At 33.9% G+C, this 25,291-nt stretch overlaps 1 protein-coding gene across 5 annotated transcripts in view; it reads right to left on the reverse strand.

The window, feature by feature from the left end:
• The window catches only part of LOC128994167 (hepatic leukemia factor-like), a 184,586-nt gene that overhangs the window by 55,526 nt on the left and 103,769 nt on the right, over positions 1 to 25,291 (reverse strand). The window lies entirely within an intron of this gene.

The following is a 25,291-nucleotide window of genomic DNA, read 5'->3' on the forward strand; positions in this document are numbered from 1 at the left end:
TGGGTAGCGTCATCAGGCCTTGACGATGGAGCCGAAAGTTCGATCAGTTAGTTCTATTTTTGACCCGATTAAACTACAAGTTGTCCAAGTGCGTGTTGTCAAGTTCATGACCACCACACTCGGCTACAACTTTGCAAAGCCTCGACTTTAGAAGCGTTCCAACAGAAACCTCTCTGCCACGGAAGACTTAAACTACTAGGAAGCAGGAAGTGATCCAGTGCAAGGGTGCGTGCTAAGGGATCCATCCCAATTATAAGACTCATCAAATCTGCATTAATTACTCCAAGTGGGTGAGAAAATCGAGTTATGCAATCCGTGGAAAAGCCGCGAAGAATAGGAGTAGGGCTGGACTATATATTTCACTCTCACTTTCAGCCCACGTAATCTGCCCTGATGGTGAGGGGGGGGGGGTGGAGAAAGTCGGGCTTCCTCGGTCCAACATTTGGTCGGCTACCCAGGTAGATCTGTAGGTTTGGGTTTGGGTATGGCCTTTCACTGGCTACAGTCTGTCTGTCGAGGGAGAACTTTCACTGCCGGTACAGGCTGTTCGGCGGAGGAAGACCAATACTGGATTGGAACAGCTGAAGGATTTCAAAGAGTATCAAGGCTTTATGCTGAAATGAAGACATCTTTCAAGCGATTGTATCAGCAACGATACCTCCTGAAGGATAATTTTTAGAATGAACGTCCCAATAAGAGTCAAACATACAAACAGTGATCAAATTGTAAAATACACTGTTCTGTTCTTCGTGACGTTCCAATCCAGAGAGCTGAAACCCTACTGGACTGAGGCTGTTTTAGGAATAGTCCTCTTGAGAATGAGAATCTAAATTGCGAATAACGCGAGTTGAATGCATAAAAACTGAGATAGATTAGGAATCAAAATACTTAGGGACACAATAAATAAAGTAATGTTGAAGATTCTGAATATGCCAGAGAACAAATTAGGCCTAATTAACAGGTACTTTTAAAAATAAAATAAGTTACAACATTATACATACATTATCAAGTCAGAATATTAATGGATTCAAGAGGTGAAGTAGAGTGGGTTGATATAGAAGTTCTACTTACTTTGATTATGCAGGGTAATGTTGCTTAGCTTAAGCTTTGAAGCTATATAAAACTCGTCAATATGTTTTTGTTGTTTTTGTTGATATATAAAGTCCAAGCTTCATACCGTTCAGGAGGAATACAAATTGTCATAAGAAGTAGATTACTGCAGCCAACAGTATGTCAAAAATAAAGCAATCATTGATGCATAAAATATTTATTATAAACCATGATAAGTGTTATTTTCCTACGATTGTTTTTTCCAATGTTCAACTTATAGAACAAATGGAAATATTAAAATAACAAGTAAGAGCGTTTGCCTATTTTCGTACTGTAGCTTCACGTTCAACGTAAGATTAACATTTTAAATCAACTTGTAAACGTGAACAAACATTGTATATCTACTAAACTGTAGCCAAAGACAGTGATTAGAAACGAAGGATACATTTTCTGGGAAAAGGTTCAATAATATCGAAAGGCCACGCTTTAACAACTATAACCTTTCGGTTCGGACGTTTCAGCTTTCCCTTTCCTGAGATTGAATTACTCAGAGATGCTAAACGAAAACCCGATTTCACACAGGAGACTTGGAAAAGGATAGGAAGAATACTGTGGGAGTTTAGAACTCCGTTACCGCAACCAAAAATAAAATTATTGATCAATTATATGTTTGTTTAACTTCAGAACAGTTTATTTATTTCAGAACGTACTTACACACATGTGATGTTAGTATCAAAAATAACGGCTTCATACAGTTATTTAAGAACGAGTTCACAGTTACATTGTTACCGCAGTAACTGGCGAAACTGGTAAGCTGCCAAATGGCAATCCCGATGATAGGTCTCTCGTCTGTACACCATAGATAAAACATACAGGAGTATGGTACTACTTATTGATGATTCCAACAGTTTCTACTAATGTAAAATATTTTTTGAGAATCAGGTAGTATAGGTTTGAGGGTAATATTGAAATTATGGTATTCTAGGGGATAAAACTCGTAGTATCCAACTTTTAATGCGATTCCCAAGACCCGAGTGAGCAAAGAATTCTAGTATATATACATAGTACTGTATATCTATATAATTAATACGCTACATGAAACTTTGTCGGTTGAACTCCTCCGCCATTTCTCAACCGATTTTATCCATTGACGTCTTATTGGAAAGAGCGTGACGCGTAGATTTGCAAACTGGCCTTACATTTTTGAAAAAGTCCCTTGGGCTCTGCCCCAGTGGCTTTGAAAGTTCCCATGTTATCCTTATGAAGAACATAATTGTTTACATTTTGATCAGCTGTATAATTTAACTGCTGTTATTTATTTTTCAATTCAATGTAACACATTGAGTACGTTTATTTACTATTTGAGTTTTTTTAAACATAACCCCCAAGACGGATCGTGTTAGTATGGTTGTATCTTAAATTTGTGTATTTATCGTTGTTTTGTGTCGCTATGACGGATCGTGTTAGCATGATTGTAACTTAAATTTGTGCATTTATCGTTGTTTTGTGTAGCTATAATTTGTTTATTTTTTTCTTCTTTTAAATGCCTCCGACGCGACGACAACGAAACATGGACAGGAGGCGTAATCGTGATAACGACCGTAGCTACAGAACAGTGGCGCGTAATAGGCTTAACTCATCACAGTCAGCACCTGACCCTGGACAATCTCAACTATTGGCTACAAATGCACCCTAACACTACCCCAAAACGACTTTTCGTTCTCAATTGGCCCTCTATCAATGACCTGTGTTGCCTGTACAGCGAGGCATTTTGAGAAGGAGAAAACCGGCCGGAATGATTTAGGTTTATCAATAACGAAGATAAACATGGTCTGAGTTACACACCGGTAATCTTGAGTTGACTCTTTTAAATTAATTGTAAATATGCCTGTTATTCGTTTTAAAATAAATCCTGTAACACTTTGCAATTGCTCGAATTCGAGCAACATGTACACTAGTGTAGTATTATAGTACAGAAAATGAGCAGTCTATTAAAATGCTTTCTATTGAACGAGGATCGTTGCGTGCCAAAATGTTTCTGGTTGGTCTAAAATAAATAAGAAGTAAAAGAAAATTGCAACACGACTAAAATTGCAGGTTCGAAATTTAATCGCAGGTTTACTTGAAAAAAAAAACAGTTTAATAAATAATGAACCAAAAAGAGCTTTAAAGCGAAAGTACCTAAACGTTCTAGCTGTATACCTAAAGAAGATATTAGTTTGGAAGCAAGACTCAATTTAAACTAATATCATTTTAAACTAGGCTAATAGCACTGAACATAAATGCTCTAGATCAAAACTTTGGAAACAGATAAGTTAAGAAGAATAGGAAATATAAAAAGAGCATTCTCGCAGTACCTAGAAGTTTCGGAACAGTTTGGAAGCAAGAACCAATTTAAGCTAATACGATTTCGAAAGCAAGACAGATCTAAACCGACCTTCATACTGTAACAAAAATATCGAGATTTAAAACATAAACGGACTGGTTTCAAAATATACAGATGAAATAGAGAACTGTATTAGTGTACCAAATTCAACACTAGAGAACCAATTGGTATCAAACCGGAAAAAATAAAAATAAATTTTACTGGAGCTAATTATTTCTATTCAATCCCTTAAAAACAGACTAATTTGAACACAATGGTCCAAGTTGAACATTTTGGGAAACGGTTTGGTCTCTGAGGAAGAAAAGAGCGAAGGGAAAGTGTTTGGCTGGGAGAGCTCACGACACTCATTTTACCAGTAACTCGAGCCCTCTACCTCTGTCTGAACCTGAACCTGTACCTGTACCTGTACCTGTACCTGTACGTGGACATGGCCAGGGTCACATTCCGTTCCCAGCCCAAGGGAAGGACCAACCGTGGCTGGAGGATTGACTAACGTTTTGAGTCGGAGTCCCCATAAAAATATCAACAGCCAGTTTCATATCGAAGACGAAGTTTTCTGAAGTTTCTGTATTTGACCAATTATGAAATTATCAATTGAGATGGGTGCGTATTTTAACCAAAATATGAGTAAAGTATGAGTGTTGAATGGTGTGAGATGATCTATTTAGCCTTGTTACTGTGTAAAATCAGCTGTTTCATTGGCCAGGATTATTTTAAGCCCTCAGGGACAGCTGGGTCCAGTTTCAAACCATCAAAAAGCAACTGACTTTTCTCAGGATCGATTCGGAATGTTTTTGATTGTTGGGCGAACACTAAGAACTAGCTACTCAGCAAGTTTCTGTTTGTCTGACACAATTAAGAGTGTCAAGTAGTCTTTAAGTTTTGTCAATGAAATATTAGTTTCGAACTAGTCAATTGAAAGTAACATTTTTGGTACAGATTTACACCCTTACATATTTATAGATAGGGTGGAGGGAGTGTAGCCATATGATGAGGGCAAATGATAACGGAAAATCCACTGGTAATTGGCAGGATTTATATTTTTCGGTGATTGAGTTTCGTGAATAAACCACTAGAGTATGGACAATTTATCGACAGAAAAACCCAGAAATCTGAAGAATATGTTAATGATAAGATGTTGATGTGAATGGCAAGACCAAGCGATTTCCTATTTAAACATTGGATGAACTCGATTCTCCAATGCATTGACATATGATCCTCATTTGCCAACAAATCTATAGCCATAGGAGGCCCTCACCAAGTGATCTGAAGGTCGGCATCGATTTCACAATGCCTTTCTCCTTTTAAAACAGCCGAAACTTGCACCAAGCTTCACTTTCAGATTAGTCAAGTTTTTATTGGCCTCTCACGAACAAGACATGCCTCTCAATGTTTTTGTATGTGATTTTGTGTAACCTTTAGTGGTTATAATACTTGAAAATTACTACGGATAAAAACTAAAATTGTTCCATTTTTTTGAATGGGTACAGCCTCTGGATTATCAAGATAAAATTAAAGTGTAACAATTAAAGTGTTACAATTAGTTATACAATTAAAGTGTTAAAATGTAATTAAAATTGTTCGTTTCTTGCATCAAGCTTTACTTTCCAGACATACAATTGGTTAGTCCAGACTTTCAGATTAGTCAAGTTTTTATTGGCCCCTCATGAACAAGACATGTTCCTTACTAGTATATAGCTTCCTTACTATGATCATTACATACAGGCTTCATCGTCAGTCAGGGCGATTACTTTGAAGATATGTCTTATGATCTGCATAGTGAGAACTATTAAAAAAATATTCGGTTCTCGTTCCTTGTTTGGTACAGATTTAACCATATATTTTAGTGCATCATTATTCAAAGGAGTAACACTATAAAAGGTACTTAAAAACTTATGTAGTATACATATTAAAATTCTAGGTACTTATCAGCTTTGCGTTCACCAAAAAACCGCAAACATACCTGAAAATAAAAGAATACTACATTAGTTTGTACTTTATGTTCATATTAGTGCATATAGAATCTCAGAGAAATAAATCTACAGCATCACTTGTCTTTAAGCGACATTATTGGTCTAGTGTGGTTAAAATGCTGGATAAATCGTCTATCTTTATTGTTCTTTAAAACCTTTGAAAATGTCAATGATGCTAATGCAATCCCAAGGATTGAAACTTGTCCATGTAATGAAATCGAAACCAAGGCCGAAAATGCATCTCTTGGGAACTACGCGACCCAGGTGAAAGAAGATAAGCCTACGCAAAGTTCTAAGCAGTGAAGTACCTAGTCAAACAAGTGCTTTTAAATGTTGCGAAGAAACTGGTGTCTAGGACTACAACGTACAGTAATGGCTGTGTAATAACTGACCTTTAGATGGTTCAATAAACTTCCCATCATACTTTAAATTCTGAAACCGAGTTTTGATGTGTGGTTAATATCTGGTAAGAAAAGCGTGTGAAGTAAAAATGATTTTCTACATTGTTGCGACTTTATATCCTTTTACTTTGTTTTTCCCTTATAACATTAAAAGACAAGCACCAGGGTACAATTTGAGTTTTTAAGTATGATAAATAAACGATAAACACACAAAATCACCAAATATACCTCTAAAGAATCAAGATAGAGACAATAATCTTCCCATTCATTCTTAAACCAGATGAAAACGTCTGAGTACCTTTGAATCTTCAGCTGATCGATAAAGATTATAAATCTATGACGGAGTGTATTTGATCCATCGCAACATTAACATCACACTTTAAAAACACCGATCAGTCCTTTGGAGTTGAGCAGCTCATGTCTTTTCGTTTTGAGATCGTGGGAGTCAGTGAAGCAGTCTAGGAACGATAAGACGACCAGAGTTCACCAGTTCAATGGCCAGAATATGCTCGGTATAATGGAATCTTCTGGTGACTCAAAAGTATAATAAGGGGACGTCTGAATCAATCACGTCTGGACAGAAGACTAGAGGCTCAGAACTCGTGTTCTGTACTGTAATGTACCAGTGTTGTCATACCTGCAGATGTGATCTTACATGTGTATGTAAATAGGCTATACGCAACTAGTAGTAAAGTGCTCTAACACACGGGAAAATAAATTCACATTTAAAATGTCTATAAACGCCGATTAGATTATTTGATGTAAATTATGGAAAACTCACAACCAACAAAGAATTCTACATATTGATTTGTGTTTGAGAGGAAAAAATATTCTAATTTAATCTTGCAGCACCAAGATTACATAAGTATTTGTAACGTATTTTTGCATTACGTGTAATGTTGAAAGCTCTTTTTATGGTTGACTGTATATCTACCATATACGTGGATGTCAATTATGGTGCATAGTGGAACTCACATTTTGACCAAAGGTTCAATACAAAAATATAAATTGTTATAAAGTTCAGAAAAAAATGAAAAAAGTATTTAATCAAAAGGGGAAAATGTAAAGATTACCGGTTCAACGTTATACCACGTGTTATACCGTCAATACAAACTTGTTTGTCATAATGGGGTGGAGATAGATAATATGAATTCTCTCTAAACAGGTGGGCAAATGAAATGAAAAGTTCCTAATATGAACCATACTAAGTCTACCACTTTGGAAGATTTGCGTGCTTGCAGCAAACCCCCATTTATTTATGCATTTCGAACCATCAGTGTCGGAAAGTTTTTCTAGGTTGTAGGTCAGAGGGTCCCAGGGTTACCCAGACAAGGGTCGGTCGTAAAATATTTGAGCGAGTGCGGTCAGAGGGTCCCAGGGTTACCCCTCATTAGAGATGGGACTCTCTGGCAACGCCAGCCAAGAGAGGATTAACGCGCAAGTCACTGAAATACCCAACATGTGGGGTTACTGTTGGAAATAAATTATTTTGCGTTTCAGTTGCATTACAACCTTTATTATATGCTCAATTTACTATGGAGGTAAAACTCGATGTACTACTAGTTTCAAGGAATATAGCTCTGGTTTATGTATTTTAATCAGCCTTGTTGAAATATCATAATTAATAACTTCATTGAGATTTAACTCTATTTTCCAATGAAAATGTATTAAACAAATGGAAAAATGCAAAAGAGAAAAATAAACAATCAACTATAAATAAAAGACCAATGTAACAACTGACACACTGTACTACGCAATAATATCATACAAAAATCTAAAGGGGTCTGCTGTGGGTATGCTAATCAAGTACGTAAAAACTAACAAAAATAAAATTACCATACCTCGGATCTATTTAGGACTGTTCATGCTTCGATATCGTCCGATGGCTTTGCTTGCTGATTGTTAATGAAATATTTATTTAGTTTTTTATCCATCTATCTATCTAAAATACTAATGTTCGGGTAAACACTGTTATGTATAAAACCATTGACTTTTTTATTGTTTACTCGGGTGCATTAACCTCTACATAAAACGTTTAGATCATATAGAGTACAATAATAAAGTCGTGAAAGCCTAATTTATTAAAAAATATATAATGATTACATAAGTTTAGATGGATTATTAGTACCACTTAATAATCATAAAAAGACGTCAAACAGTAAAACTAAAAAATACAACTATTTACAGTTATTGACATGAAAACAGAGAAAAAAACTACTGATATACTGTTTGTAAACAAATAATGAAGATTTGAAGGAATTCTATTTATTTTTAACGGTATAAGGATATGAATAATAATTATCAGTGTCAACCCGTTTTGATGACACTTGCATAACTATATTAAAACAATTTAACTATATGTGAAGTATGTATAGGGCCTACATGTGAAGTTCTAAACTGCTGCATGTCTTAAAAAACTAGAATGTTTTGGAATTAACATTATACGAGAGTTTATACTGTTTAAAGTTATTTGGCAAAACTGTTAATCATATAATATATTAGAAAGCTATTTACGTAGTGTAATCCCCAGCTAAGTTAAATTAATATTACCACGAACAAATAAAATACATCAAACAGTAAAACTAGAAATATACATCCTTGTGGAATTTATGTTTATATTCTACCCTCGGCACGGGCAAAATAATAGCGTAAATAAAGTTAGTTTTAAAGAGTGTTTAGTTTTGCTGCTACGAAGGTAAAATGAGAAACATGTAAACTACATCTCCACAACAATAACAAAGATATTTCAAATGTCGTCTTTTTTATTTTCAAGCTTTCTTCGTTACCTTTAGCATTATACAACAAGTACCTAGGTTAGCTGCTACAGGGAGGGCAATAAAGTGTGTTTTTTTATATCATGAAAATTGTTTTTAACTCACGCCCGTTCATCCCACCTTACACCTTCAAGCCAAATGCCATCATAATCGGACCAAAATTACCCAAGTTCTCGTGTTCACGGACACCGTTAAAAGTATATCGGCCCCGGATGTAGGATTTTAATGTGTCACCTACTCACATACTAAATGAATAGAACACTTCTATATTTTGAGGTTAAACACGATCATATGCCTAAAAATGGAACGCCGAGTGACTTGTCACCTAATTACTGGAATCTAAGAAATTCGAACGGATTAACGGAGCTTGTTTTTGCATTGTTCACTCATATTCCATTTTCCTTTCCAAGTGCTGACCTATGTTTCTGAATTAGCTTGAATTCAACAATAAGTCGAATACTTTGTTATAAACGGACCAAACAACATTCTACAATAGGCATTTCCATCACCTTTCCCAGTACTAGCTATTGATGGCATTTTCCTGAATACACATTAAGGCTACCGGATTTATTGTTTGAATACAGTCAAAAGAAATAATTCAGTTATTTTTCAATGTTCGTATAGTTAATTATATTTAAAAGATGTGTTAAAAGTTATAATTGCTATAACCTAATTTATGGGTAGGCCTACAACTTAGCTTGCTTACATAGGGTAGATTTATTATACACGCATTTATACTAAAAAGTAAATTAGGTAGTAGTTAATATTACAAAAACTGCTTGAATAAAAATATTTTTTTAAAGGCCTTTAACTATAAAATTTGTCATACCTTGGTGTTTGAGAATGTAGAGTGTTCAACCCCTTTTTAATCTTATAGTTGGGGATTTTTCAAAATTAAAAATTAACACAAAATGCCCTTACTGCAAGTTGTCTTAAAGAGTAGCTAAAAATATGCTTTATAATAAATTTGGCGCTGTTTCGTTCAGTATACGGCATTTGACTTCAAAGTCCTTTTATAAACGTTTTGGCCCACCCTGTAAATACTGTTAGAGACAATTTATTTTCATTAGCACCAAAATTATTAGGGTGATTAGATCTTTAAATTAATATATCACACTACACATATGCATTTGAATACCTTTCAAAAAGCGCCTGTACGAATTGGGCCTTTTTGGTCCATTTTTCTGTATTGAAAATAATTGTATTGAATTCGGCATGGCAGAATTAGGGAGTAATGAGAACATAACAAGTGCAAACAACAGATATGGGACGTTTTAAAATTTTAAGTGACAATTCTTTGTTAAATAATTAGTGACTAAATTTACTAAGTTGATCGTGAAAGATAGAAATACGCTGCCCCTTGTCAACATTTATCAAACCCGAACCTAATCCTTTCCAGGCGACTGCGGTCTGAGGGTCCCAGGATTAATGAGGGGTCGGCCCGGGACCCTGTGGCAACGCTCACCAAAGCAGGCAAAGGATTTTTAGGTAGATTTTGAGGCTGGGACCCTCTGACCGTCTCCCGTTTTGCTAATAGTGGCACCCACATGCCACTAATGGGAGACAGAGGAACAGGTTGCGGCACGGAAATGTCAGCACTTTCACGCCAATGCCTCCATCGTCGTCGTCGTCGTCGTCGTCGTCGTGATTGTGGTGGCAGTGGTCATGCCCCAGCACACGTAATGTACATTCATACGGAACACGAACATTAGGATGGAAAGTAAGGTAGCATGTGACTATTTCCTTGCTTTCTGTATACATATAAGATGCTTGCGTTCTTTTCTGTCTTCTACTATCTAGGAAAGTGAGAAAGGTTGATTTGGAAAGACATATTTCTACAAAAGTAGTGATATTGTATACGTTAAAAATAAGACCCCTCTCGTGGTCACAAAATTGTGTCTTATAACGATTTTTCATCTTGTTTGTAAGATAATTGTCAAAACCCTAATGCAACGTCAATATTTCGATCATTAGCAACACCAGTGATAACTAAATGACAAATGGTGTCTAGGTCCAGATTAGTCATGTTCAGGATATTATTGTAAGGTTGAATAATTTATAAATAAAAATACTTTTTAAAAATGCCACGTTTTTAAACGCACTAAAAAGTATAAAATAATTTATAAAATGTTGAGAGAATAAATACTTGTAAGATTTAAAACGAAAAACGTGGGGCGCTTGCTGATTTACAATTAACTTCACCTATTGAACTATTATGATCTATTGCATGCGCCCCACGTTTTTCGTTTTAAATCTTACAAGTATTTATTCTCTCAACATTTTATAAATTATTTTATACTTTTAGTGCGTTTAAAAACGTGGCATTTTTAAAAAGTATTTTTATTTATAAATTATTATCTAGTTTTTAGTCTTTAATGTGTAAATACGTTAAATCTATTTTATATAGCCTCTTAATACATAACCAAAACCCAAAACCTTATTATCTATAATCAGATGTTTTATCTTTACTTAGAAATGATTGTTTTATATTTGTAGAATATCTCGGAAGCAGAACCTGTACCTCTTAACCTCTGATCTTCTAACTGTAAAGTTTAAGTATTTACAGCTGACTTAAATTAATTTATATGTTTACATTCTTTTAAAATGTAAACATGGACAATTTGGAAGCCAAAGGGGCGTAGCCCAAGGGAAGTATGAAAATTAAATGATATAATATTGCATTGTCATCCATTTGTGAGCTATGTTTCAAGTTTCAAGTCTCTAGCTCATCGGGAACTTCGTTTAAAATTGATATCAAAATTTGTAGGAAAGCGAGCTAATAAAAACAAGCCCATGGGGCGTAGTCCAAGGAAAATATGAAAATTAAATGATATAATATTGCACTGTCATCCATTTATGAGCTATGTTTCGAATTTCAAGTCTCTAGCTCATCGGGAAGTATCAAAATTTGCAAGAAAGCGATTTAATAAAAACAAGCCCATGGGGCGTAGCCCAAGGGAAATATGAAAATTAAATTATATAATATTGCATTGTCTTCCATTTGTGAGCTATGTTTCAAGTTTCAAGTCTCTAGCTCGTCGGGAAGTTAGTATAAAATTGATTTCAAAATTTGTACCGGACAAGAAAGCGAGCTAATAAAAACGTTTTAATAAAAAGGATACTCATTGTTGAAACTAAATATTTAAGAAGAAGAAAATGAATATTTTTTTCAGATACCTTCTTCGCCATTTCAAGTATACGTCTTTATTAACATTGAGGTTGTCGTTGTTAAGGCAAATCTATTTCAATGAATGTTTAACTGTCAGGATATAGAAAACCCGTATCGAAGTAAGAAAGTTTTACCTCTGTACCACCAACAATTTAAACAATCGATTACGACAAACTTCAATGTCATTTATTTATGTTTTACCAAAAAACAAAATCAATTTTATAAGGCTATACTATGATCTTAGAGTTCTACACATTTATATACATTGAGCACGATCTAATAAGAATACCATTTACAAATATAGGTGCCTATTAAAAAACCGTGAATTGAAGCTGCAGAGTTGTTTCAAAGCGAGCAACGCAGATGAGACAAAACAGGAGAATGCCGTTTTAAAATTGTTTCACGGAATATAATAACTCAGTCGGACGTAGTTAGCAAGTCACGTGGCGGTCCACGTGGAAAGTATTGACTGAGCGAGGCTCAGCGACTGTCCCATGTAGCATTGTAGCCCATCTCAGGAGTACAACCATTGATTATATACATACAAATATACATACGGTCCAATGGTCAAACACGGTGTTGTTTTTAACTAGCAGCATTGTACGTGCTTTGTTACTGTATACAAGCAACAATAATTCCCATAAGTTCTACAAAGTAAAAAAAAAAAAAAAATTGCTGGTGTATTCTTATTTACTGATGATTAAAGAGTTTTAGTTTTGTATAACCAATGGCATAGTTGTGAATATAGAAGCTTACCATATGGTTTCACCCTTGAATTTCGAGCAAGCAGCCTTTCTATAATCTTACTCTACATTTTACACAGTGTAGACATTCGTGCAATTTTTGGTTATATTTTACAGTAATGAAAAAGAAGAAGCAATTCCTAGTAAATATATCATTATATTTAGCTTTTAAACAAGAAACTTATACAAGTAAACGCCTTCTGCATCAACCAAGAGTTTGAAAATAACTTGGATATAAAGACTATTGTTTGAGTTTTAAATGTTTGACCTTATAGGGTTTGTTGGTGTAACTTATACGCTTTCTCAGAAGCTCACACAATTTTAGTTTACCCATCCACCCTTATTTAAAAACAGCATAACGTCATTTTGTTAACCTGTAGGGAAGGATACTGATTTATTTTAGTTTTTTATTTTATTCATTACTTTTTACAACTATTACATTGTGTAGCATAGTTATTCTAAGGTTTAAAATATAGTATGTTAAATAGAAGTTTTTATAAAATGACAATGTAAATAAAAGTTAACTTTTAACAAATAAATAAATAAATAAGAGAAACGGAAGAAAAATACAAAACATTATAAATTATCAGGAAAGACTTAAACATATTTAACACCTGATTCCATTATAGTCTGGACAAAGACAACCTACATTACACTCTTTCCAAATACAATTTCAAGGTTAATATTTACAAAATGTGTACCAATTTGTTTCAATTTTTAGCTGATTAGTCTGCTATCTTGTTTATACATATTTAACTGGAAGGTGCAGCACCTTCAGGGATCTTATTAATTAATCAATACAATAGCATCACTGTCTATAACCTAACCTGTGCTCATGTATACAAATAGAATAGTAGAATAACTCAACCCCTGACTGAGACCATTGAGACCAACAAGGTAATACATTTTAATCATACTTAGCTCTGTAAAAATTAGAAATGCATTCAATTTACGATTAACGTTCAAAATTCTATATCCGTGTCTTGTAATGAACATCATGAGTGAAAACAAGGACAATTTAGACTTCAAAACCCCAATTAACTGTTAATTGACCAAATTACCCGCCAAAATCTGTAATCACCCGGGTTTCGGCGCGGACAGCAGGCTCCGGTGAATACCAATTAGACACAAATAACTTGTCCAGGGATTCGGCACTTTCTATATAGGCACTTCCGTGCCTGTAAATGCCTCCGTGCAGTTATACTTTTCTGCTCGAAAGCACTGCAGAATTTAAAGCAGTTATTAGACATGCAAAATTGTTGTGTTTAGCATAGTGTTATTCCAGTAAATGTACCAAAAAACTGGAATTCGTGTTCTATGAGGGATCGCAATAAAATTAAAATTTTGGGAGTAACAAAGGACTTATGATTATTTCTGACTATTCCAACCTTGAAAATAAAATAGCATACCATACAAATAAAATATAATTTGCCAACAAGGGCCACAACTGCAGTTTTCCAAACACTGATTTAATTTCGTTACAGTTTATAAAAGATGTACGAACGTGAACACACGATAGGTTTTGGATAAGAATAAACTTATATTTCTTTCATCGTGTCCAACGTAGAATCATATCATGTCAATAACACAAGATTTACCCTACCAAGATTACCTAAGAGGCCTCAATTTTATTCTAGTGTTAGGAAAACTAAATATTTATTTCAGTTTAGAACAATTAAATAAAAACGCTATGAAATTAGCTGACATGGGTCGAAACCGATCAGAACCAAGCAGATGTACCAAAATAACTAGTGGCACAAAATTCAGATTTGGTTGAAAGTATAATAAAATCATAAATAATTCGCCAAATAAATTCACGACAAATAAAAATACCTACAGTAATTTTCTTCAACATTCAGGGAGTTCAAATTAAAATTTACAACTAAGGACTCAAAAAGCGTTAGAACAGTGGGATTCGTCGGGTTTTAAGGGTATAAGCTACGCACCCTTGAAATAACAATAACATGAATGGAATGTTTATCTATGAAAAGGAAATGACACATTTATTTAATTCAAAAATAGTTGTGGAAGTGTACGAAAAAAATTTTAATCGCTCTCTACTTTATAGTAATGCATGGAATAATGTTTGTATGGTCCTGAAACTCTTTCTGAATGATCACAAATTACTCATCTCCTCGTTTCATAAGACCTATGATCAAAATAGAAGGTTCATTATCTCAAGAAATGAGGGTTTTTAAATACCATATCCCGCATTTTAAATAAGAGAGGCCAGTTTGTTGTAAAATGAGACCTACAACAATTTGCTTTAATAGTTAATAAGAAAAACAAACGATTAGACCTATTTAGAAGTGTTGAAAAACAATCTTTCAAATATATTGCTTAGTAAAATCGAAGCCAAAGAAACGTATGCAACTAATACTGTATAATCATGACTGAAATTACATTGATTTAAATATTTTTCCTATTTATATATTTTAAAATATAGCAATACGAATGTTCTCTATCCCTCTATGAAATGTATTTATTTTTTCCCTCTGCCCATCACCCTATTTGATCCTCACAGATTTCTCGTTTGGAATCTATTCTCCAAGATGATTAACTTCTTCTGAAATCACAAAACCTGATTTTCATAATTTGAACCTTTTCCGTAATTCAGAGGTTAACTTCATTTGAAAGAATAAGTAAACAGACGATTACCTGATTTGTGTTGTAGATATCAATCTTTGGAATGATATAATCCCAGAAACAGAAGGTGAGAATAATCAATAAAACCTTGAAAATCTACGTTTATTCGTAGAAATATAAAAGTTTATGATGAAATTAATTTTAATACGTGATTGAGAAGAATTGATTAAACATGTAACACACCTTTTGGAAATCTAAGACTGATCTTATCCATTTAGATTGGCTCCATCTGAATGTCTTATAGTTCAAGATGTAGAGATGTTCAAAATTATTCTGTTTAGAAGTACTCAAACATTGCTCATTTAACAAATACGTTTTCAACTTATCAAGGAAACATAAAGAACTATGTTTCCACAAAACCACATCAACATGTGTCTATATGTCAAAACATATAGAAACCCAGGGTTTATACTTTAAAATACATCTGCAAACAATTAGACATACGATGTAAATGAAATAAGTCTGAAGTAAGTTCCTGGTCCTAGTTGGTTTTTTGAAGTATGGGAAAATGCTTAACGTTTAAAAAAAACCTATTTTACTGGTAAAACTTACTTTTTTTCTCCAATAATGCATTTAGTATTAATAGTTGTGCTAAAAAGACAACAACCAATCAATAATACAGGTTTTAAGTTTACAATAAAAATCGAATAACTCCCCAATACAATAAAATAAGCTTTGGCGGCAATTTTATTCTAACAAAGGAATTAAAAAATAATTTTAGCAATGATTGTCGGTTGAAATTTTCCTTTACCCGATAATAATACGTGCACGGATTGGAAAAACTAATTGCAACGCACTAGAGTGCAATTTGTTTGAAAATAATTGCAAAAGTAAAGCTACTACTGGATAATTTCTTCATCTGTGTTCTAGGTGTTGGTTGGTGGTTGGTTCAGACCACATAATGACTGTATTGGCTGAACTCATTTGAGCCAGATGGAAAACAGCAATCTCTTTTTTAGAAATTGCAATACAATAATAATATCTCGACTGTAGAAACAGATAATGTAGAATGTTATAGATTAAAATAGGAACGCTGACTGTAAATTAATCTAAATATGGATTAAGCATATTTTTGGAATCTTTTGGCTTTTCTTCCTTTGAAAAAAAAAACTGAACTATTTTTGTATTACAACGTCGAAGAATTTGGGGTTAAACTGTAGAATACTTCATGTTCATATCGTTCTACATCGTTCCATATTGTTGTGATTTAAGCTATCATAAATTTAAGAAAAACATTGTTATATCTAATCTACATAGATGGTATAAGAAGTACAACTGTATAATAAGGAGTGCAATAATATATGCTTCACTATCCAACGCAAATAACTTAGCAGTGTTCACGCGCATGTGGTTTTCACATTAACACATTACATTGTTTCCACGTTAACATTCCATTGTTTGTGAATTATTTCCGATCAGAATGCGTATTTACTTGGATTTTAAGTCCCGTTAGATTATTCTTAACCTCCAATAAGTGTCCTTCAACCGTCAAAGTGCAGTGATACGCCTAAACATTTGAAACTTGCAGCTGATAATGTATACAGTGACGTTGTAACAACGTAGCAATGTGTCATACTATGTTTCCAGATTGATAAAACTATCCGGAGTGGCATAACAAAGGTATTGTGGAAATAATTATCTTATCCGTGTAAACCTAAAATTTCTTTGTCCAAGTTTCATTGTTGAATCTGTAGCATTTTATATTTTGTATTTTTTGTCAAAAGTTTATGAACAAATACCTTTTTTATCTGCTTTTTCAGTTGATGTTTTTAAAATCTCACATCTAATTTTGTCAGAACCAGAAGTTCAGACAGTTTGCAAGATCCTGTAAGGAAATGAGACAATATTTTTATCGACCAGAGTTGGAATTATTCCATATTTCAGTAAATTTTGTTAAAAAAGAAAGATGTTAAATTTTTTTTGTTTCATTTTAAAGAAAATATTAGTCTTTTCAATACATTTCTATCTTTACCTGCTTTTGACACTTCGTAAAATGCTTACATATGAAAAAAAATTTAACGTTCAAAAGCTACAACATTATGTCGTACGCTACAAATCGATGGCATAATTGTGTTGTTTGGACAATTACCGGACATTTCAAAATAAAAATTACAAATTTTAGGATTTGAACGTTTTGGTCAGGTGACGTATGAAAAGGGACTTAAATAATAAATTACAAGCCTGATTTGTACTAATCTTGTCTGTTCTAGTTGATTTATATGGAGTCATGGGGATGGATGGAGCTTCCCTTCCCAGTTAAGTTAGGTTAGGTCATACTGTATACCCTACAAATGGACTTTCGAAAGAAGTTTCGATTCCTAAATCTGTTTCTGCTTTATCATTGGCCAGCGATCCTCATCTTAAAATGCCACAATTACAATTATGAACCCCCAAAATCATTTTCGCTACAACCACTCCTTTTTTCCTTACAAAAAATTACGCAACGTTGACAGTTAAAATATAGAATCTTAATAGTTTTTGTCTCCTCATAAGAGTCCAGTCGGTAACTTAAGTAGCTCGCTAGAAATATTTTTGACTACAACCATAGTAATATCATTGACTTTAGATAAAGTCAATGGTAATATCCTTCAACACCACCAATTACGCAACCACGATAGGTTACACAGATCAAGTAGACAACCCTAATCTTAATCGACGAAAGCGAAATAAATCGTAGTGAATTTAACGTCCTGTATAAAAACATATAGCGGTTTGATGTAATTCGCTACAATAGCTAAACGCGACAATCAGCTGATATTTTTTGTGAGGAGGAATGTGTGCGAAGGAACCATTATTCGCGGACGGTAGTCTACTTCCGCAACATTTAGCATCAGTTCCGCCTCCGCAATTGTTGCGCAACGAAGATAGTAGTGGATGGTTGGGGGGGGGGGGGGGTAGAAATGTTGGGGGCGGCAGTAGTGGGATTAGCGGTTTTTAAGTCCCACCTTCATATCCTAAAATATATACTCTAGCCCGGAACCTTTTTACAAATACTGAAATACTGGCTAGGCCCAAAGGGTTCCGGTATTTTCACTTTGACAACATACATTGGTGATTGGCGGGACTTGAACCCTGGACTTCGTGACCGAAGTCCCACCCACCACAGGGTTCAGCGGGGGTAGACTAAATCACAAACTTCTATGTGCCTTGGCTGGTTGTTTTAATACGCCTACAGTAAAGTGGGTCGATGGAATTGTAGAAGTAGTAACTTGTGTTATCATTAAAAGGAAACTTGAAGCTTTACCTGGTTCGAATTATAGTGTAAACCATAACACACCATAACATTAGAAATAGTAAGGGGGTCAACCTCTAAAGTCACTGCTAAGTTGATGACATTACCGGCGATTGTAAAATTTCAAGTACCGTAGGTTGTATAATCAATGGCAACACCGTAGAATAAATATAAACACTACATAGTTTTCTTCGCTGGTAGTTTTTTGCAGTGGGTGTCAGAATTCAACGATTTTTTGAGGCGTCGACCACGTTATTTTCATAAAAAAAACATCATAAAACATCTTAACATCATAAAAAAAGTTAATTTTTGGGTCAAGTAGTTGTGACCCCAATAATCTTTGGGGCCACTTACTTAGTAAAAAATATTTATCTCGTTTAATATTTAGTAAGAGTGTAGTAACATGTTTTACTAAATGTTATGCTACAAACAGTCCTAGGCTACTTGTTTCAAGTTTTTGGAAGTAAGACGCTACTGTCTGAACAGATCCTTTCCAGTTTTGCACGACGAGAGAGATAGTCGTAGTGGTTAAAGTCATAGTTATAAAAAAACATGATAAAAATCATACTGAACGAAATACAGTACCTAGAACCCACTACACATAACAAATATTATTTTTATTTTGATGTAAATACATTATAAAATGAATGTTTCTACAAAACCACAATAGGAAAAAACATTTTAGAATAATAATACATGGAAATCATTCATATTAAACGGCATCACAGTAATATTCGTTTAAGTAATTTGATTCTGTAAAAAATAAGATAGTATTGATCATTAAAACATACAACTAATACACATATTATGTATACTAGTTCTAAATCTCTTCAATATGATGTTAAAAACAAAAAGTTCGTTTTAGTAAAACATAATCAACGTTAAAACGTACTAATTTACAATTGGATCAAAAAACAACGTTTAGTCGTCTTCAATTCTGATGTCAGTCACACTAATTATCTTGGAAAATAATTATTTTTAACTTCCAATTAATTCAATCAACCCTGATGTCGAATTTATACTTCGTTTATCGGAACATGCCAAAGGATTGGAATGCTGTTTAGTAAAAAAATTAATAACACGAAATACTATTTTGTTTATACTATTAATCAAGTGTACCGTAGTTTTTACAATACAGGCTAAAAATACAAAACAAAACAATTTTTTTTAAAAGGCTTTATAAAATTCGAACAAGCGAGATAAATAGCACGCCTTCAACAATACTACGCGTTATACTCAACTGTGTGTACGTTGCCTATGCTTGGGTTTCCAGGCACACCACTGTTTCCACACACAGCATACGTTTTAAAAATCAAACTGATATGTTCCAATTTAGTTTTACCATTGAGTATACATACACTACCATTAACATATTTTTATTTGAAATAACTGTTTAAGAACTTTTATCACTTCCAAAACATTTTCACCTTTTGTAAATATAATTGTAATTTATATTTCAATTAATTTAAGTTTACAAAACTAATCATGTAATATAGTTTATAGTAACAGTAAAATTAGTTTTAAGTTATACTGTATGTACAATTGAGTTTTGACCTTCTTATCTCTCAATTAAAGACTGAGCGGATTTGAACCCGAAACACCTGAACAGAGCTCACGCGCTTTAGGCAATAGACCAATCGTGCCCTTGTGTTATTCACTTAAAACAAAACATTACAATAACAGTTGAAATTAAAGTAATATCAGTGTTGAAGTAGATACTGAACTGAATTATTTAACTCAAGGGGTAGGGTAGGCAAAACTGCTACTGCAACCATATTGCATACCTTCTCTGTAAGGCGTTCTCACACACAGACACATCAGCATATGCATACGTATGTACACAGATAAATAAGCTGTAGTAAAAACAATAAAATGTTAAATATCAAGTTATAAAAGAGAACCAAAAATACAGGGTGACTGCAATCGGTTAAAAAAGGATGGTACCGTAACATGAATAATTATTATGATAAAATTTGTCTTAACAAAAACTGTTACTTAATTATAATTGCGTTGAACTTTTAATAAATAATTTCAAAACAAAAGTGAATTTTACCAAAAACTGGCATGACGCCCACATTATTCTTATTGCTGAAGCTACTGAAGTACCTGGTCTATAACTCGCCCGGGCTTATCGTGATCTGTAAGAGATTGAACCGTTGTTTACGAGTCATAACAATATCCCGTGGGGTCCAACCCCCCCCCCTCTCCCCCACCCCTTCAGCTGTATCATAACCATAACACTTATGTTTAGACTCACAAATACAGAAGTGGTAAACATTGTCCAATCCACTTACAAACTATTTTCTATGCGAAAAGGTTTTGTGAATAATTTGGTGTTCTTAAATGTTTAAGCGGGGTTGAAGAAAGTTTCAGGGAGTTGTTTGTTGAAAGCTTGTTGAAATGTTGGTTGACCATTAGAAAATATACATTTATCTGCCTTTGTATTTCATAATTCTGTAAATTTATTTTCTATTCTGTTACATAGCGGTTTATGATTTGACCGATCAAAAAATTGAGTTCCTTTTTAAAATGAAGATTGATGGATGGAGTGGCAATAAAATAAAATGCTACAAATTTTAATTTCAGTACTTATATTTTGTTTTGTTTACGTTTCAATAGAGCTATAAATTCGATTGTCACATAGCTTATAAAAATATACAGAAAGGAGTATAAAAAACCAAGTGGTACGTTTCAATTTCGTTTCAGTTATGAATACTACAAATATTTTTTGTTTTAGAGAACACAATATTCTGTTCTACGTCTTCGCCCCGTTGAAAATGACGTGTTCAGCTTTTCTAGTTTAAAGTGCATTATAATATTACTAAAAATCAACCTGTATCAAATTATAAGTTGTTATGTGTAATTTATAAAAAAGCAATAAGTGTCAAGCAAATACTAAAAGTTAGTATTTGGTATTAGTATAGGTCATCAGCTCAAAATAAAACGATAGTTTAATAGAGCAGCATGTATTATTCTGATTGTCTATAATCTATAGTATTTAATGACGAATTTACGCTATTGCGTAGGATTCCCAAAGGCTAAAAGATTTTCAATGAATGCCTTATGTATTGCATCAAAAAGTGTTTATGTGTCAACTACTTATTCTGGACCATCCCTAAACGCAGGGGAAACGGAGCGAGTGCCGTTCTATTCTTTGCCGTGGGGGCACAGAAAACATACTAGTATGTTTTCTGTGGTGGGGGTCATAAACTGTCAAAACCGTCGCATCAGAACAGGTAGGACCGAGTGCCGTTTTTCTCTCCAGAGCGTGATTCAGGGGAGGGGTATTATTGGAAGGGGGTGTATTGGACAGGATTTAATGGATACCGGGTACAGTTTCGTCGATTGAAAATGTCGATTCGATTGGTAAGCATTCATTCAATTTTTTCATTATCAGAAAGTTAGGTTAGGTTATAATAATTTCATTTCATCCCTTAAACATATTTTGCTCATCCTGACCCCTCTCCACTGGTCGATTTTTACATCCCCAAACCCGCCGCATTGTGGAACCGGTCACTGATACCATTCTGATACAAAATTACCCTCGTCAAAGTTTTTAGGCAAATGGCACTCGTACCTCCTGAACTCCTCTACACTCCTGAACGCAGATCGAAGGAATTATACTTATTCTTGAGACAAAAATTGGGACCACATTTTCTTCCAGTAAACCTCTAACAACCTACATAGGACAAAAACAATTATTTTTTCCGTTCAATTCAAATCGTACAAATAATTTACTTCCACGAAACTAACGTTGGAACTCAACTAAACCTCACAAATCAACATATTCTACACCAGCCCCAATAATGATACAATCCCCCAATGTAGGTCACCGTTGCATAATATATAGTATAAGCTGAACTCGCCGCGAGGATTACTCTATGACGGCAGCGGCTGATTGCTCTATGCAGTGACGTCACAAGGACGGAGCGTGCCGCGGAATCCTCCTAATCACGTGGTCCTCAACGTGCCCCCCTCCCCCACTAACCTCCCCTCGGCACCCACCCCTACACGTCAGTGTGCACATTGTTGTGAACGCTGTTATCTAATACGGAGTCATCGGAAGTAATAAGCTTATAAAACAAGGTCGCACCTAATAAAACTCACTCTGAATATGCAATTAGGTGCAGTGAATCATAAGTACTTTACTGTTGAGCAAAAATATGTGCGATGTATCTTTGTAATGAATAATAACACTCTTGATGAGAGTGAGGTAAAAAATTATGTATTGTTATTGACTTTGAATAGGAAATAGACTTTTCATCCTATTGCGAAATCTAGAGCCTGTTCTGATGGGTGCTTCTTGTTAAGGACGCTTGAGTGTGCTGATTTTGACTTATATTTCTCTCTTGTATTAGAGTAGATTTTACAGTTGTGGTTTACCCTCTAACTATGAAACCAGAGGACAGTCCATTGTTTACGAATGGATTGTTTTATTTTATTAAAACAGATCCCGAATTAATTATACGTCATAAAATAATAAATTACAAACCTCTTTTTAAACTGTTCATAAACATATTGTCTTTAGTCATATTAACACGTTGGGTGCTGATGACGGGAATTCCCGCAATTGCTTAACATTGAAATAAATGCAACTTTTATGTTCAAACATGTCGACAGCACGAATAGTGTTAATAAGGATTGTAAATATATAAGGAAGTACTAGTCTGTAGTGGCTAGTAGTACGTTTTCTGTGATGGTGGTCTATAAAACAAAAAACAATCCCTTATTGATTCATCTTCATGGCTTCATGAAGAAAATAAATTTTAAAACGCACTTACTTCTGCACGTCTGCCAGTTACATATAGAGTGAATTAAACGGTTGATTAAACGTTTATTAACCATTTTTTTCTACATTTGCAGCAATGTCGATCAAATAAAACGGTGCCTTTAAAAACGGGTGTTGCCCTATATATTATTTTAACGAAGAGGGTAAAATTTTACATCCAATATAAATATTGTAGTCAAAATGCAATTCTTTCCGAAGAAAAATAGGACACACTTTAAACCTACCCTTAAAAAATATGATTAAAGATCTTTCTACAGTGTATGAAATAAACGCATTAAAATAAACCTAATAATATAAATAAGGATAGATAGTCTACTTGAAACATTCAGGGTATCAAATCTAACAATTGTAACAAATAAGACTAAACCCAAGGGGAATAGAAGCCAAATAGTTACTTGACACAAATCGCAGAAATATTATCTTTTTAGTCCTGATTAAAACTAATTGAAGACAGCAGTGAGGTATGCAATGATGTTCATTCCCTATTGTAACTCTGTATCACATGTTCAGTGCGGTAGCCACAATACCACACAGCTTAACATGTGACCGTTCAACGTGTAACTCGTGGTATTCTCGGACATGGTTTTGGACCGTAGCGTCATTTATTATAGTGTATGCCTATTGTTTAGTTAAACAAAACAAGATACTTTGTTGAGTATAATTACACATGATGTTAAACAAAGGTTATTGAACATTATTTTCAGAGTAAATACGTTTTGAGATAAATTATAGTTGGGTAACGTATTTTACTACGTGTGGTTTTACGGTGCTGAGAAGAGAATAATAATATGATTTTTAGGGTAAAGAAAACAATACACACCCTTTCATTGATGATATAAGCTTAAATGTACCGCTTCGTTTTATCATAGATTAAACATACTTTTTGGAAATTTATCACTTAATTCAGTTCTCATGTTCTTCTATTTATTTCTTGTCATTTACCGCATTTAAAAACCGTTTAAACCCAACAAAATTTACGAACCATTGCGTGTCCCGTAGTATGATGGACACATCATAAAACTTACCTTAAAATAAGAGAAAAATGTTTAGTCGATGTCTACTCAAAATTCACCATCATGAAACACATGAAGCAGCGAGGTATTAGATTTCATAATAGTACGACAAGTCTACTTGGACTATTCAAAAACAAAATTGTGTTACTAAAAAGTCAATATAGCAGATAAAACGTTATATTACTATACAACGCCTTATTGGTGGCACAATTGAAGTTTTTGTAATTCCAAATTCCAAAACTTACTACGATGATTCATGGGACTAAAGCTAATGATATAACAATAGAATTAATGATACATAGGCCTAAATTGATTTGTAGTCAAAGCTGCCATTCAATTAACCGCACAAAAATTCACAAAAGTTAAACTGTTATTTAAACTGCTAATAAATAGCAGACATGTTTGCGTGCGTATGCGTATTTCTGTTGACAACAACATTTCAGTTTCCCGTCTGTGTTTTTGACACTTCTCCAGACCATAACAATGCGTGGGACTTCACTTGCATACAATTAGCTGTTTATTACAGTTTAATTATTTTTACCTGGTGTATAGTAGCCTCAGTTGTATAATTTAACTGCAATGTTTATCTGTAATATTTCAAGGTGATCTAATTGTTATCGTAGGTGGATGGAGTTACTTTCGGAGTTTTGGGCACAATTAGCTTTTTATAAGTTGCATAATAGTTTTTACCTGGTGTATAGGAATCTGTAATTTTAAATCCCTCCCTTTTTAAATGGAGAAATTTGTCAACATTTTCGAGTTCGAGTTTCGGGCGGTACTTAGACTTAAATTGCTAAGACTAGTTCTCTAAGGCAACCATTAAAGTGGTAATATTGGGGGGTATAGAATGGTTTATTCATATTATTGCGTACAGTTCAACCAAACATTTAAGTAAATACTATTGTTTACAAAAACTATTTAAAAACAATAAATCACAGATTTTTAACATCTCCTTAGAGCTCCCGTTTATAATTTATATCCTAATGAGCGTTGCTAAAACAAATAGTTTTACATAAATTGATTAGTGTAGTATAATAAGTAAAGTGCTGAATTAGATAAACTAATTATTAGCCAAATCCAAACCATATTACGTATAATTCGGAAGTTCAGTTAGC

This window comes from Macrosteles quadrilineatus, unplaced genomic scaffold (assembly GCF_028750875.1).
Source record: "Macrosteles quadrilineatus isolate MER2022 unplaced genomic scaffold, UCM_ALF_1.0 Scaffold_5__1_contigs__length_97177068, whole genome shotgun sequence".
Classification (NCBI taxonomy): domain Eukaryota; kingdom Metazoa; phylum Arthropoda; class Insecta; order Hemiptera; family Cicadellidae; genus Macrosteles; species Macrosteles quadrilineatus.